Raw genomic sequence first — 18,387 nt, 5'->3', positions numbered from 1 at the left:
CAGCCATGCATCTTGACAAAAATCAAGGAAAGATGTAATGGTGATCTCAAAAAACTTAATACTGATAAACACACAGTCAATTTCAATCCTTTTCCCTTTTTATGATCTGGAGCAACTTTCTTTTATTTGAACATTGAAAAGCAAATTTTAAACTGCAACATTTCAGAGACAAAATTATTACTATGAAAACTTGAAAGAAAGCAACCTTGAAATACTACTGTACAGAAATATAGGAAAACTATTTGACAAGAAGTATTTAGGCCTCATTGCCATTGATATGCATTCGGTTCCATTTTAAGTTTTGTGTGGTATGTTTTATGGAACATACCAACAAAATACCGGTAAGCGATAAAAGCTTATATGGAATACCTGGTAGAAGAAGTACAACAGCAAGAACACAACAAAGACAACAAGAGTGGTAATAATCACGACGCGTCCAGCAGGAGAAGATAATGCTAAGACTACTGGGATCTGGATGACAGTAAATGGTATCAACATGTATTACAAATGGCTCTATCAAAGTATACATAACAGTCAACAGATAATATCTTGTACCCTTTTAGTTTCAATTATTAAATTAAACAACATTCTCTCTCTCAATCAAATGCTAAAAGATAAAAATTTTAAAGGCGAACGTACTGAGTTATAGTTCCTAGTTGCCTCGTGTATAATCCTAAACAGCAGGTGCAGGATTAAACTATGTATTTCATTTTTAATACCTTTAATCTTTTTTTCCTCTACACAATAATAACAGAATGCTAAATTAGCTATCTTTTTTTTTTTCTTCTTTCTTTTTGGAGGTAAGTTATAGGTTCCTGCAGTTTGTATATCAATTTTCTTCAGCTTGTGATGCCAGTTCACATGTATGAAAGGGTCACAATCAAAAAATATTGACAAAAGAGACAGATAACATATATACAATGCACTATTGAACGGATCAATTAAACATCCAAGCTAATGAGTTTATCTGTTTGGTTACTCAGAAATTCATTCCTCAACCACGGGGGATATCCTGTCACTAGTGTAGGAAAATTCTATCCCCCTACCACTTATGAGAGTAAAAAGATGATAAAATAAATCACAGTACTTAGAAAAAAAGCATGTATGTTGAAGATGTAGTATTATTTTTTACTGCAAATACACTGCCTTGAATGTTATGCTCTGGTTAAACACTTAAATTTTCAATCTAAAATTTGAATTATATGCAAATAAACTGCCTTGAACTTCACATTATGTGTGCCATGGCACAGGCCACTTGGGGGCAACCTGACTGTTTGATACTCAAAAATTCATCCTCAACCACACGGGATTTCCTGTCATTAGAGTATAAAAATTATGTAATGAGAGTGTAGAGATGGTAATATAAATCATAGTATTTTAAAGATGTGTTTTTTTAACAGACAACACTACAAATTCATTGCCTAGAATGTGATACTTTGATTACTTCCAAGCTTGGACTGCAACAAATCATCATCAAATGGTGAAACCACAATAGGACTCCTCACTGTATGATTTCCATTCTCCTCAACCCAAACAAGCGAACCAAATTTGACTGTGCCATACTATTCCTTCATGTACTTTATTGTCAAATTGTAGCTCTGCTTATCATACTTCTTAACAAAAAGGATTTTCTCCGGCCAAACAAAGATGGTGGGTGCTGTAACCTCAGCCTTGTAAATTGTCGGTCCATCCCCAACATTTGTCATTGTCCTCTGAAATGTTCGAGTGATCATTGTTGTTTTGTTAGTGTACAAAACAATAAATGATGGATAATTCAGATCGTCAGAAGGGTTGGAGCAAGTGTAACTGTTTGATCTTGCAATGGTTAAAATTTGTGCCTTGGTGAGATTCATCGAGCAGAAGAGATTTACAAGTCCTGTGGACTCACATCATATATAAGACCGGGATCAAGTGCCCTGTTTGGATCAACCTGTCCTGCCCCCATAGCTAGAGGTGAGGCTTTTTCGAGGTCCAAACTAAGGTCTCGAATATGATTAAGTGGGTTTGCCGTGGTCATCATGGCAGACCTTATAGCAACTGGACTCCATTCTAGATGAGCGCCTTTTAGGAAAGCAGCCACACCAGAAGCGTGAGGACACGCCATGGATGTCCCAGAGTGAAGATTATAATCACTAGACAAATCTATATTCGAACCAATAAAGGCTGCAAGTCTATTGGGAGGCCAAGCTGCTAAGACTAGTGATCCTGGCGCCATTAAATCCCGCTTCAGGATGCCCAGATAGCTCTGTGCAGGACCCCTTGAAGTGTAGGAAGCAACAGCAGGTGCAGGCTTTGTCCCCAAAATGGTTTGTTGGAACTTTATGCTTGCCTTAGGCGCCTTCTTTAGACCTTTTGGCATATTTGAACACTACCTCTGCATCTTTTGAGCCAATCACAACTCCAGGATAAGAAAATTCTTCCACCTCGGCTAATAGTAGATCATCGCAGATAAAGATGGCTGAGGTCGCCTTTGACAGACTTGCAACGTTGTAGAGAGAATCAGTGTCGCCGATATCACATATGAGGATGCCATCATAAGGGGGATTGGACAACAAGTCAGTTGAATTGTAATGTGACATAGTCTTGTTGTAAATGAGAGGGAGGTCATTAACCAAGGCACTTGCAGGGAACATGGTCCATCCAGTGATGGTTAACCCATTGCCAAGTGTCACAGTCCCGGCAAAAGAACGGTCAATTGAACTGGCACCCACAGTTAAGACCCATGGGATTCCATTGTATACTGACCCAAGAGAGGGGCCATCATTTCCTGCTGCAATAGACACAAGCACACCCTTCTCCATGGCTCCAAATGAAGCTATGGCAAATGGGTTCTCATATAGAAGGACAACAAAACTAAAACCCATCGAAATTGACATCACATCGACCCCATCAGCCACAGCATGGTCCATACCAGCGAGGTAATCGGAGGTGTAGCATTCTACAAAGTTGCTCGAGCAGACCCTGTACATGGCCACCCAAGCACGCGGCGCAACCCCTCTTGCAGTCCCCGAGGCATAGCCAAAGTAGGATACGCCTTCAACATAGTTTCCGGCAACTGTGGAGGAAGTGTGTGTCCCATGACCATCAGTGTCTCTCGCAGAGTTCATGGTAATGGTAGTGTTAGGATTTGCCATGAAGCCCTTGTTGAAATATCTAACTCCAATGAGCTTGGAGTTACATAATGAAGAATTGAAATCTTCACCTCCTTGGCACGCCCCCTTCCATCTTTTGGGCACTTTCGTCATTCCATAGTCGTTGAAGCTCCGGCTCTCTGGCCACACGCCGGTGTCAATGACACCCACAATGACACCTTGACCGTAATTCGAAGCTGGCCATAGTCCGGCCACGGGATTGAGGGAGAGGAACTCAAAGGTGTGAGTGGTGTGAAGAGTGACAATTTTGTCAGCATAAGCTGAGACAAAACCGGGACACCTTCTGAGGGTGTTTAGCTCATCTGGGGAGAACACTGCACTGAAACCAGTTAAAGTAGTGTCATAAGCATAGATAAGCTTTGGGGTGGATCGATGGTCATTTGGTGTTGTGGAGTCAAGGATGGAAGTGTACCAGTGATGGTGGGTAGGAAAGACTTTGGGCATGTTGGACTTGTCCATGTGGACAATATAGGTGGACCTCTCCATTGCATTTGAGTGAGAAGTAGCAGAAAGAAACAAGATCAATTGGAAAACAAGAGTTGGAGGAACAAGTAACCTGTTTGCAACAAGAAGTTGTGGAGGAATTCGATGGTGATCGTCCATGGAAGATTTTGAGTTTCAGGACGGCGAGTAGGGTTGTTGAGAAAGTTAACCCTAACTTGGGGTTTGAAACTGTTCATTTTGCTCTAAAATGTTGAGAACTTTGTTTTCTTTGAAGATTTTGAGTTTCAGGACGGCGAGTAGGGTTGTTGAGAAAGTGAACCCTAACTTAGGGTTTGAAACTGTTCATTTTGCTCTAAAATGTTGAGAACTTTGTTTTCTAACTTAGGGTCGTCACGTCTACTACACCCTAACTTAGGACCAACTTTATCACGGATAGCAGCACAATGTCCCCTTCATTTTTCTCCAAAAAAAGGGAAGTTTGTCATTATCATCACAGCTGTACCTCTTCATAGTTCCGTCTCCAAGAAATACCTTCTAGCGTCCCAATAACATCACACAATGGTCAACATCACACAATGGTCATGGTTTGAATGAAACCAATGAAATTGAGTAGAGTTTGTTGAATGGCCTTGTGTGTGTTCCTACGTGTCAAAATAATTTTATAATATTTTTAAAATTATAATTACACTCTACTTTATATACAAATATGATTGGTCTGAGTTTTTTCTGAAAAATTTATTTACATTATATATGCAAGTGTAAATAATTTTGATAATTCATTATAATCATTTTTTTCAACATTGTACACCCAATTTAGGACCTTGTGTGCACCAAACTTTGGACCCGCCATATTCACACAAAGCATCACATTATCCTCTTCATTTCTTATTTATTCGTCAAATAATAATAATAATAATAATTGTCATTATGATTAAATTGTACCTGTAAATTCATTTACTAACATTTTTAGAAATAATTTATTATTTCTTATTTTTAAACTAGTGAAGTTTTTTTATTATAGTCACAGTTTTGCCTTCAAAAATTTATACCATTTTGAGTGACAAGTTTTTTCTAAACTATTTAATTTGTATATTCAAATGCACTTAATTGAATAAACACTTAAAATTTCATAATTAAGTGTTAAAAATGATTTTAAAACAATATCAAAGAGCACTTTTCACGACAATTGTGTTGTTCCTTGTTTTTGAAAGAATATTGTTTTTCATACATATTTTAAAATGATATTTCAATTGCATTGTTAAATGCAAACTTAATTGAAAAACACTTAATTTTCATAATTAACTGCTGAAAATTAATGATTGTAAAACAACACTTCGGAGTACTTTTTAGGATAGTTAGAAGTTGTGTTTTTAAAAGACAGATTGCATATAACTTCATTTAAGGAATAAATAAATAAATAAATAAATAGCTAGTGAAGTGTGTATGTTATGACTTTATGGTGTGAATATCATTTCTATTTCAAGAAATGATTGTAAATGTTTTGTTATGGAGTGGGTCTATTTTTTTAGGATAATTATATCGTTTAATATATAAAAAAGATAATTGGGGTGAAAGTGAAAATATTGGGACAACAAATATCAAATTTTTGAAAGTGGAGCTATAATCATAAAGATAAACTTGTCTTTTTTTTTTTAATTTATGAATAACCAATATCAAAAAACTGAGAGAAGTGGTTAAAATATTTTTTGGTTTGGTCTCTTACCATCACGAAAGAAATTATCCTTTTTACAAATAAATAGTAACGAATTATTTAAAAAAAAAAAAATTAGAAATGATTTAATACAACTTGATGCCCAAAGCTAAAAGAATAAAAATAAAATTTGAATGAGGCATTTTTTATTGTTAGTACAGGTAAAAACTTCTCTAGTAGAATAGCACTTTTTATTGTTTGATGTGTAAAAGTAAAAAATTCAAAATTTTGAAATGTATATGGGCATAGGACATGTTGAGAACTTTGTTTTCTTTCTTAATTGGCTGAGGAGGGTCACATCTATACCCTAAGTTAGGACCAACTTTATCACAATGTCCTTTCATTTTTTTCCAAAAACGGAAGTTTGTCATTATCATCACAACTGTACCTCTTCATAGTTCCATCTTCAAAAAATGCCTTCTAGTGTCCCCTTTCACACAGTGGTCATGGTGTGAATGAAACCAATAAAATTGAGTAAAGTTTGTTGAAGGGTCTTGTGTGTGTTCAGACGTTTCAAAATAATTTTATAATGTTTTTAAAATTATAATTATATTCTAATTATATACAAATATGATTGGTCCGAGTTTTTCTTGAAAATTTTATTTATGTTATGTATGCAAGTAATTTTCGTAATTTATTAGAATCATTTTTTTTCAACATTGTACACCCAATTTAGGACCTTGTGTAAACCAAACTTAAGACCGACCTTATTCACACAAAGCATCACATTATCCTCTTCATTTCTCTTACCTATTAGTAAATAATAATAATAATAATAATAATAATTGTCATTATGATTAAATTGTACCTATAAACTAATTTACTAACATTTTTAGCAATAATTTATTATTTCTTATTTGTAAACTAGAGAAGCTTTTTCATTATAGTCACCGTTTTGCCTTCAAAAATTACGTTCTAATGTCAGAAATGGCATACAAAATGCAACCTTACTTTCCTACATAGTCCCACTAGAGGCTAGTTAAAAAATTGTAGTATTCATTATATGTTCCCAATAATTATGTAAAAACATCATTTGACTGCATTTTCATAGAATAGGGATGTTTGGATTGTCCATCATTTCAATGTAGAGGGATGTCTAAACTCTTCATATATCCCTTTTAGGTAAATTGGTACAAATTATGATCGACTTTATCCAAATATGACATAAGACGGTCTTGTTTATTTATCTTAAAATAATATCTTCTTACTTATTTGTCCCAAAAAAGGAAAAAATATTATGTCTTTATGACTATAAGTGTACCTAAAATGTTGACACATAGGAAAAAGTATTATGTCTTTATATCTTAAAATAACAATTTGATTGGGTGTTACAAAAATATTAAAATATCCATCAATTAATTAGCTTTATATAGCAGCATCGTGTGTTGACACATAGGTGGAATAATCCAATTTATTATGAATTGAACTTCTTATGAATAAAATGTTGGGAATATAGATTAAAGGAGTTTGAAGAATTAATGGAGTTTAGTTCTAAAAACAGTATGCTGTGAACTGTGAAGATAAACAAAGTGATATATATGTGTATTTATGTGATATATATATATATATATATAAAGGAGTTTGAAGAATTAATGAAGTTTAGTTCTAAAAACAGTATACTGTGAACTGTGAAGATAAACAAAGTGATATATATGTGTACTTATGTGAGATATATATATATATATATATATATATATTGAGAAGATTGTGAGATATATATATATATATTTTGTAATTGGCTAATTTTGTTGTCAAAACAAGTCCGATCGAGTTGTAAAATTTCGGTTCAAAATTTCAAGATTGAAGATCAGATGCGGATTTGAAGAAATTCAAGTGTTTATGTTTTAATACACTTGGGATGATGAGAACAATGCTTTAAAAGGTTTGTGAGTGTGTGAGAGCACTTAGGAATTTTGAAGAATTAAGGAACAGGTTCAACATTGTGGACATTCAAGACTGGTCATCTTGAACCGGTAGGAAATTCCTGAACTGGTTCAAGAATCACGAAGGATTCTTCATTGGCCATCTTAAACCTGTAGGCAATTCCTGAATCGGTTCAAGGCCTCAGATTAACTTTGGTAACTTTAGTTTCCTAGTCTGTTTTGATTCATTTTTGGTCTAGATTTCCTTCCAAAAGCCTATGCACGAATGTCACTTGTTTTACAAGTATTCTCAGGTCTTCCAAAACTTCTATATAATGTCTCTTTCATTTAATGTTGAGATATGGCTTTTAGGAACAAAAATTAATTATTTTGAGAAAGTCTTGTGAGAGATATTTTTCAGAAAATCAAATCTAATTTTTCTGATTCTATTTTGAGAGCACACACATATATACATGAATGATTTAGTTATGTTGTTCTTTATCTCATCGAAATTGGAGCATGGTTAAATATTCAAAGATTCCGAAAAGTAGATCTATTTCTTCTACATCAAATTCAGATCTTGAAGAAAATGCGACGTCACAAAGCTAGAAGATTGTCAGCAATTCGTTTTTGGTAGAATGACAGGATGTGAGCCTGAGTTAAAGTCCATTGTACTTTGTTTCAGATATAGTGAATCGTTTTGTTTTGGACTACATAGTCCACGAGGTTTTTCTCACAACAATTGATTTATTCTACCCATTGGAGTTTCTTCACTAAAAATTCTGGTGCCATCTCTCTAACTCTATTTGTTTTACTTTTCAGTAATTAGTTTTGTGATTATAGATATTTAATTGATCATATTGCTTAGGTAATTTAATCAATCACAAAAATTGGGCAAGTTGACCTATTAATCTCATCTAGGTCATTTAAGTAGTTAATCACAGTTAAATCAACTAACAGCTTCCACACTGCATAACTCACAATATATATTTAGTTAAAACAATGAACACTTAAAAAAGGATTATAAAAGGTTTGTAATAAATAAATAAATATATATATATATATATATATAATTTTGTGATTAAACAACTATAATGAGATGACAAAATAAAACAGCCGCACAAAGTATGTAAGAAAATGTATTATAGAAAGTTAGAAAGAGCTGACCTGAAAGATGATGAGGTTCGCTAGGCACTGTTCTAAAGTCACAAAGGCTTCCCTATCGTGCAGGTACAGATGGTCCAATGCGATTTCAAAATACAATACAAGCTTTTCAAGCCGATAGTCTTCTATGTGCATGTCACAAGAGACTTGATACCAAGTCTATAAATGTCAAGTTGCCCCAAAAATATGGAAAGATTATGACATTATAAACTTGAGAAATATAGCAAAAATAAAAGTATATAATGTAAGACAGAGATCTAGCCTTTATTCACCAAATAAATTCACATAAAACTCAAACGTCTTAGGCTATTAAAAGCCTAATCTTCTAAAACATAAATCTGTCATTAAAATCAATAATGAAAAGATTTGTAACAACAAAATAAAAAAATAAAAAAGAAATTTCAACTCATAAAATTCTAGAAACGGAAAATACAAACTCTTACAAATAAATAGTTTTACAAACCTTTAAAATTCTCAACATAAAATGCTTCCATTTTCTACATTATTTTGAAAGGTTTCGAGTTTTATTTTCGGTATCATATATAAATATTGAACAATTGAGGATTCTGTTTGTTAAGGACATCTTTTGGCATTGTCCGTAAACCACATGATGCAGCATGTTATGGAGGAGTGTCCTTTCATGGATTATCCTAAAGAGAGAATAATATTCTTGTATATAAAATACTTAAGTTAAAGCCAAATTAAATTTTTTTTCAACATATATATATATATATATATATTTTAGAACTTGGAACTCTCTTGGACAGGACCCTTTAGACCCACCCCAAGCTACAAATCCAGAGTGTTATAATCGGCCCCACAACAACAACACCGATTAAATCATGATGGGTTATAAAAAGAGTGTTAGGGTTCGAAACCGGGACATATTAGAACCCAGCCACTTACCTTACCATCATCACCAAACCCTAAGGGACTTTCTATTCATTTTCATCTTTACATAATCAAAGTAGTAAAACAATCAAGCTAGTAGATAAATCAATCTACTTCCACCCCATTTTAATGAAAAAGTATACAATACCTTAATGACAAAGTACGCGTATCTCGTCTAATGCGTAGTCATGATAAGGTGTGAATATCATTTCTATTTGAAGAAAGGGTTGTAAATGTTTTGTTATGGAGTGAGTCTATTTTTTAGGATAATTATATCATTTAATATACAAAAAAGATAATTGGGGTGCAAGTGAAAATATTGGGACAACAAATATCAAATTTTTGAATGTGGAGCCATAATTATAAAGATAAACTTGTCTCTTTTTTTTTTATTTATTTATGAATAACCAATATCAAAAAATTGAGATGAGTGGTTAAAATGTTTTTTGGTTTGGGTTCTTACCATCATGAATTTTTTTTTTTCCTTTTTGCAAATAAACAGTAACGAATTATTTTTTATAAAAAAAAGTTAGAACTGATTCAATACAACTCGAGACCCAAGGCTAAAAAAACATAAAAATAAAAATTTGAATAAGGCATTTTTTATTGTTAGTATAAGTAAAAACTTCTCTATTAAAATGATGAGCGCTGAAAAGTGCGTATTTAAACCCCTTAAGCTTAGGTATTCTAATACATTTATCTATCTTACTTTACCGTTTTAGATTGATTTCGTATTATTTCCATTTTCAGGCACTTATCCCGAAAATAAGCTAACTCAGCCAAATAAGAGCAGAAATGAAGCAATTCTAGGATGAATCAAAGAAAGGAGTCAAGTGGAAGCAAAAGGTGGAATTCAACATCTTCGATCGATCTCAGATCAAAGTTCGATCGATCCAACATGATCGATCTCAGCACTTCAAGATGGATCTGAGCCATGATGACATTTTCAGAGATCTCAAAGTTCGATCGATCCAACATCATTCTTTGATCGATCGAACTACCTTGTCCTTATCCAAATGATTAATCTTATCTAGTTGTACCACCCTACTAACCACTTTTGTCTTTTTCCCAAAAATATCTTCGAAATATCTCAGATTTGTTTTGATCTAAAAAAGCACTGCCATTGAGGATCGATCCAACTTCAGTTCGATAAATCTCAGCTATGTTCGATCGATCCAAGTCCAAGGTTCGATTGATCGAACTTCCTCCAGTGCGAAAAAGTTAAATTTTCAGCTCATTGAAAGCTGTCCTTATCCAATCATTGGGTAATATTTTGTGCACGACCCCAGCTCATTTTGTATGTCACTTAACCTACTTATATATAGATTATGATACACTTTTTGAGAGATATACACTTAGATTGATTTATCACAATAAAGGCTATTCTTAGGGAGGAAGAAAGGAGAAAAAGGCTAAAGACACAAGCTTGGGAGCTCTTCATCAACCAAGGAGTAGATTTCTTCCATGGAGTTTGCCCTTGACGGTTGGAAAAGCATTACCATGAGTGGCTAGACATCCTCTTGGGGCTACAGTTAGCCCCAAGCATGCTTTCTACATCTTGATTTTGTGTATTATTGAGGCATTAGTGTTGTAATACATGCTTTGTCACTTTTATATATATAGATCTTGTTTATTCAATGATTTATGTGGTTTAATGCTTTCAATTAATCATTTCATTCTATTCATATGTCTATGTATGCTAGAATAGATGTTCATGTGTTTGTCTATATTTCTTGTGTTATTGATGCATGTCTATATGTATTAATGCCATAGATCTAGAGATTGTCAAAACATAGTGCTTAATGGAATGCTCTTGTAATTTTCTTGATGGTTCATGCTCATTTCTTGATGGATTGTGCCTCTCCCTTAGCTTAATTAGTTTAATTTCATGTCATTAGCTTAATTGTAGTGTAGTGGTAGTATAGTTGTTAGATGGGAGGACAATCCATGCTTGTTGTTTGATGTTCCATACTTTTGAATGCAAGTAGTATATGTCTCTAACCATGTGGTGTATTTGGCTTGTGAGCTTAATGAAATGATTAATGACTTGCTAGATATATTGTGCTTTTCAAATGCTACTTAAACAATATATACTTAATTGCTAGATATATTGTGCTTTTCACATGTTGCTTAGACAATATATACTTAATTAGTCATCCTTGCTAATTAAATCAACCAAACACACACACACATCAATATTGCAACACACATTTCCCTCATTAGTCACTTGTTAAGGGTGTAGAAAAGTATTGTTTGGTGGTAACCTCTAAACCCCAAGATCTCTCTCTCTTACTTACTCTTTATTCCATTCAATTATTTAGTTTAATTTGCTCTCTAGTTTAATCAACCAACCAACTATTTGTTTGATCACTCGACCTACTAACCCTAATAGTGATTTGTTGGTCCTTATTTTATAGGTCACGGTGACCACAAGCTTGGAGAAGCATGCAATTTAGGCGAGGGCCAAGTTTTACATTTGTCAAAGCCACTACTACCTTTCACAATAAATATAGCTAGGGCAAGTACGGATCGTCCCAAGGGATTGGAGTCGGAGTTGATTGTGAAATCGCTATTAGGGTTAGTAGGTCGAGTGATCAAATTGGTTGGTTGATTAAAAAGCAACTAAATTAAACTAAGTAATTGAATACAATGGAGAGTAAGTAAGAGAGAGAGAGAGAGAGAGAAGAGTCTTGGGGTTTAGAGATCACCACCAAGCAATGCATTTCTATATTATTGACAAGTGATTAATGAGGGCAATTAGGGTGTTGCTATATTGGTGTGTGTGTGTATTTGGTTGATTCAACAAGCGAGGATGACTAATTAAGTATACATTGTCTAACCAACATGTAAAAAGCACAACATATCTAGCAATTAAGTATATATTGTCTAAATAGCATGTGAAAAGCACAACATATCTAGCAAATCATTGATCATTTTCATTAGGCTCACAATCCAAATACAACACAAGATTAGAGACATATGCTACTTGCATTCAAAAGTATGGAGTATCAAACAACTAGCATGGATTGTCTTCCCATTTAATATTATACTATCACTAAACTACAATTAAGCAATTGAAATTAAACTAATTTAGCTAAGAAGGAGACACAATCCATCAAGATATGAGCATGAACCTTCTAGAGAATCACAAGAACATTCCTTTAAGCACTATGTTTTGACAACCTCTAAATTTATGGCATTAATACATATAGACATGTATCAACAACACAAAATCTAGAAACAAGAACATGAACATCAATTCTAGCATACATAGACATATGAATAGAATGAAATGATTAATTGGAAGCATTAAACCACACAAATCATTGATTAAACAAGATCTATATATATCAAAGTGTCAAAATATTAATTACAACACTAATCCCTTAATAATACACAAGATTAAGATATAGAAAGCATGCATAGGACTAACTCTAGCCCTAAGAGGATGTCTAGCCACTCATGGTGAGGATGCTCTAACCCTCAAGGGCTAACTCCATGGAAGAGGTTTGCTCCTTGTTGATGAAGATCTCCAATGGTGTCTCTAGCCTCCTCCTCCTCTGAACTTCCTCTCCAAGAGATGATATCAAAAATAATATTGGATCCCCTTGAAAAAGCAATCCTTATCCTTATATAGGTAGGTCAAAATGACACCCAAAATGAGCTGGGGTCGTGCACACAATATTCCCTAATGATTGGATAAAGGACAACTTTAAATGGGATGGAATTTTAACTTTTTCACAATGGAGGAAGTTCGATCGATCGAAGGAAGTGAGATCAATCGAAAGTAAATAAGATCGATCGAAATTAAGCTGGATCGATCCAACTGGCTGAGCTTTTTGGAAAAAGACAAATCTGAGATATTTATGGGAGATATTTATGGGAAAAGGACAAAAGTGGTTGGTGGGTGGTACAGCCGTGGATACGATCAATCATTTGGACTTAAGTGCTTTGGGTCAAGGCTTGGATCTATCTTAAAGTGTTGAGATCGATCAATGTTCAATCGATCGAACCTTGGACTTGGATCGATCGAACTTGCTGCTTTGCTTCATTTTGCTTCTTTCTTTCTCCACTTTGCTCCTTTCTTTGTTTAATCTCAGAATTGCTTCAATTAAGCTCTTATTTGGCTGAGTTAGCTTATTTTCGGGATAAGTGCCTGAAAATGGAAATAATACGAAATCAATCCACAACGGTAAAGTAAGATAGATAAAGATACTAGAATGCCTAAGCTTAAGGGGTTTAAATACGCACTTTTCAGTGCTCATCACACCCCCAAACTTAAATATTGCTAGTCCTTAGCAATGAACTAGAATGTAAAGGAATGAAATGAACAACTATACAACTATAACTAGAAAATAATAAATGGATAACGCCACTTTCGTAGGGAATGCAATTGCACTTAGCACATGCTACAAGCCTTTTAAACCCCCAGGTTACCCCCAATGGACGAGTGAAGTCTCATGAGGGTTTCCAGAAATGGTACCTACAAACATTAAGCTCATTTTTTTCAAAAGAGGTACCAATATTGCAAACAAGCATTGAGAGAAAACTACCTCAAGTATGTAATTTTTCAACCCTTTCCAAGCAATCTCTCAAAATTTCAACATCAAGCAAGCAAGTATGGTCCTCCACACATCAAGAAAATGATCATGCAAGTCAAAACAACTCTAGAATCCTTTTTGAGTGGATCGACATCAAATGTGTTGCTATCTTAGCCAACTAGAGAATTAATCACATCCTTACCCTTAAACTAGCATACAAATCTAGTACCGATCATCAAGACAAAAAGTGGACCTTTTATTAAAGCTTATTGTTCTAGGTGCGCTTATTCTTTTCACTCAATTTTTTTTTTTTTTGTTTTTTTTAGAGGATCAAAGATGGAAGCATAGTGCAATGTATTGATCTATTAGGCTTTCTAGTGATTCATGAGATCGAGCGTTAGGTCAATGACTCCCAAACCAGACAGCTTTAGGGCACTAGGTGTTCAAACACCCCTACGGACTTACAAGCTTAAATCAACTAGGCTACAAATCAAGACAACCTCCATCTAATCATTTCCTACTTCTCACCTTTTGGGAGAAGTCCTCACTTTTTTATTGCTTTTGCAACTTCTTCTTCTTCTTTTTTTTTTTTTTTTTTTTTTTTTTTTTTTTTGTAAGCAAGTTCAATTATTAACCTAAAGTTTGGGCCCTCCATCTTTCGGCGCGAGAAGTTCAGTGCTTGATGAGGCCAGAATCCAGGCTACTTAGTGAAAAGGGGTTGTTATCTACCTTTATCAAGAATGAAAGCTTTCAATGCACTACTAGCTCAATTGGGATATAACCAATTCAATAATCAACAAAGTATGTACCCCATAAATGAATGCTAGTGTGCGCCTGTGCTAGTGTAGAATCCTAGAATGAATCTCAAAATAATCACAAAATCAGGATGATGTGGACCACAAGTGCAAGCAAGATATCAATCTTTCGAAAAATTTACTCCTAAATGGCTTTCATAAGGCATACAAGGAGTATTAGACTCTCAAGTCATGCAATTTTTAAATTCTAAGCAATATAGTCCTCATAAGATCAAAATCATAGCTAGGTATGGACCAATCATAGAAATATCCCTCAAATACACGAGTCATGCTAAAAGTTTGAATTTAAAACTATCACTGTAGAGCACCATTCCCCCCAAACTTAAATTGCACAATGTCCTCAATGTGTAAGAGAATAAAGGAAAGAGTATACTAGTGCAACTAAGTAAGAATGATCGGGACTAAAGTATCCGAAGTGGGTGGCATAGCCCCCCCAAACTTGGAATGAACTGTGGTCCTGAAAATTGGCACTTGGATAAACTTATCAGATAACAAAATGGGATAATGTAATGACTCGGTCATTTGCCTCCCTTTCCTTTTTCTTGAAATTTTACGAATGAAATTTTTTCGTTTAATTTTCTTTTCTGAGCTCTGTTTCGTGTCGCTTAGTGTCATCTCGAGTACTCAGAATTGGTTTCTGAGACTTTTTCATGTGAATTGACAACTTCCTTTGAGGACCGAGTCATTTTCGTATTTTTCGTTTTTCAAACACTATGCGTTATTTCGTCTTTTCTATATTCTGTCATTTTCCCTATTTCGTCTTATCTCTGTTTGTCAGTTTTTGGCACAACCTCATTTCTCATGCTCGGAGTTGGTTTTTGACTTCACGTGCCTTCATCTTAAGTGGTTTCCTCGAAATACGTATCTTTACTTTTGTAAGAAAGTACTCTGGTTGCTCCCGGTGTCCATAGGGGCATGGATGCAAAGTTCGTTGAAATTATTTTCTTTTCTTGGGGTGTTTTTCGTAAATACCTTTTGAAGATATTTTATTTCAGGGGTTTTTAAGAAAATATTTTTGGAAGATATTTTCATTCTGGGCCATAAATGTAGTTTTCATTTTTTGGAGGGGCCATTGTGCAATTAATGAAAGTTATTGCAAAATGTCTTGTTTTGAGCCTGGATCCTCGTACATGATTCATTTTCACATTTCGTCGAGTTGTGTACTCTTGGAATTTCTTCCTGGTCGATGTTTATCAGTTTCAGGGTTTCTGACCCCGGTTTTTGCCAAACTTGTTTTGGGCATAACTTTCTGCTCGGGACTCGGTTTTTGACGTCGTTTCTTCCGTTGTTCATATTTTATCATTTTGAATCTTTTTTGTTCACAAATTTTTGCCATTTGAGTGCGTTTGCTCAAATTTTACTTTTTAGACCCGACGGGGCCCGTTCGGGGCACTTTTTGAGATTTCTATAAAAGGGGGGTGAGATATTTCATTTTTCATCTTCTCCCCTCTTCATGCACGACCTGGAGCTCCCATGGCAGCCCAAGGGGTGCTACCATCTTCTCTCTCCTCTTTTGGTTCACTTTTCCTTGATGGAAAGTCTTCGGCCTTAACGTTTGTTGTTCCACTCGCTGTGTTCTACCTTTCCCCCTTATTAGAATTCAGTTTTGACCATTTCTTGAGTTTGGTTTTGAGGTCAAGTTATGATTTTGATGGGGCTTTCATGGGGGTTATGTTCACGGCGTTGTCCCCGACAAAACCTATTAGTTTCGTTGGATTCGTAGCCGTTCCATTTTGGTGGGCCTTTGAGATTTTCATCTCAAATTGAGGTAGGAGATGTTCTAGGTTTAAATTTTTGTTATATAGCATGCTTGTGATGCTTATACTACTTGTTTGCATGATTAAATACAAAATCTAGAGATTTTATTATTTATTTTTCTTGTACGGGATCTAATTTTTCCGATTACTCATGACTTGGTTTAAACATGTAGCATGATTTTATATTGCCCCTTGATATGCTCATTGTCGTGTATTAAAATTGGAACATTTGAATAAGTATTAAAGATTTTATTTAATATTTATCTTAGGTAAAAGATTAATTCACATGGCCTTAACTAGCTTAAAATCAATATGTGTTAGCATATTAAATTAGGCATTTGCATGCTCTCCAACATAGTTGAATTTGAAAGTAATTGGAGGTGTTTTGAAAATTAGTAATTATTAATTAATTTGCCCCGAGTGCACTATTCACTCTATTTAAATTCCGACTTGATATTCTTGACTTACATGCCATATAGCTTCACATATGTTTGATTTAGAATATTCAGTTAGGTTTCAAACCCTTCATTTAATTAAATTCCTTGTTTAAGATTTAATCCTCATGGTGATATACAACTTGGAATTGAATTGTGGCATGCTAGAAAATTAAGCTCAGGTATTGTTGTTCACATATATTAAATTGGGATTAATTGCATGAGAATTGCAACTTTTAATTTATATTTAACTTTAGTGAAAGGTTAAGTCACATGGTCTTAAATTGAATGAAATAAACTTGTAATGTGTTATTACATTAGTCTTTGGCATATTCTCTAAGATATGTTAAATTGAGAGCATTTGGTTAAGTTTGAAAATCTAGAGATTTTAATTAAAAGAATTAATTAAAATCTGTTTTGTGGTCCCATTAGCTTAATTAAGGTTTTAACTTGATATTTGTATTGGCCATGACTTGTTTACTAGTATATATTAATTTGGGACCATTAGAAGTTGTTTTAGAACCTTGGTAATTAAATTAACATGATTTAATTAAAGTTCTACTTTGTTGTTCCAACAACCTAATTGAGTTTTAGAATGGGTATAGGTGATAACCATGCCATGTCCTTTAACATGTATTAAATTGAGGTTATTTGGAATTGAATCGGAATCTAGAGAATTTAATTATGTTTATCTATTTAAATTTTATCAATTTGCTCCATGATCTAGTTGTGTTTTCGAAGTGGTTTCTATATTCAAATCATGGACTTAGACTTGTTGTATATTCATTTGGTTATGCTTTGAACATTGGATAACATAGTTGCTATGTTTGTATTCGTAATAATATGTTTTCCTTATTGAATATATTATTGCCTTGTGTAATGATTTGCACACTTCGTATTTAACATCGTTCATGCATAGCGTGTAACGAATCGCACACTGAAGATTCGACATTCATCATATCATATTAGTTGTGGATTTAGAGCATATATTGTATAGGTTTCCAAATTTGGTTGTGCTTAGTAGATAGTTGATTATCTTACATATTCCTGTTGATATATGCGTTGTTGCACAACTTGTTGATTTTGGAAACTTGAGGATGTCGTTGTTTGACTATGGCTAGGACGTGGTTCTAGTACGGGGGATAGTCCCTTTATGTGGTCTAGTGCGTACATAGGGAGGTTACCCATGGGCTAGTAACCCTAAAGTAACTATGTTGTCGGTTTGATCCAGCGTGACGTCCGGGTATCCACTTTGTTTGATTTCGTATTTCATTTTCAAGTTGATAACTAGATGATGTTGTAACTTGTTGTTTTTTATTTGTCGTTCCATTTTAAGTTACAGGATGTTAACTTTGCGAAATTGTGCTTTATGCGTTGTATTGGAAGTTCCAATGTTGGTTAAATTGCATCGATTTTGAAAATCGTGTTTTGACGTTCTAATAAAGCTTAGGATTGATCCTATTGATTCTTTTATAACATAGACGTTAGGTGGCATGAACCACTACTGTTATTTTGTGCTTTAAATTCTAAGTTGATGGCTTTGAGAACTTAAACCTTGTTGTATTGTATAATATGCTCTTTTGTTGTTGAATTGCATGGATAATGTGATTCTTGTT

General features: G+C 34.2%; 1 pseudogene; it reads right to left on the bottom strand.

Annotated features, from left to right (window-relative positions):
- Nucleotides 1-1,421: 1,421 nt before the first annotated feature.
- Nucleotides 1,422-7,333, bottom strand: LOC132277560 (subtilisin-like protease SBT3; annotated as a pseudogene).
- Nucleotides 7,334-18,387: the final 11,054 nt, after the last annotated feature.

Source organism: Cornus florida, unplaced genomic scaffold (assembly GCF_030987335.1).
Source record: "Cornus florida cultivar Cherokee Brave unplaced genomic scaffold, ASM3098733v1 CherokeeBrave_3.0.0_Hap2_Chr10, whole genome shotgun sequence".
NCBI classification, from domain to species: domain Eukaryota; kingdom Viridiplantae; phylum Streptophyta; class Magnoliopsida; order Cornales; family Cornaceae; genus Cornus; species Cornus florida.
Note: the sequence above shows the minus strand (reverse complement) of the source record. Positions and strands in the feature narration are given on the sequence as shown.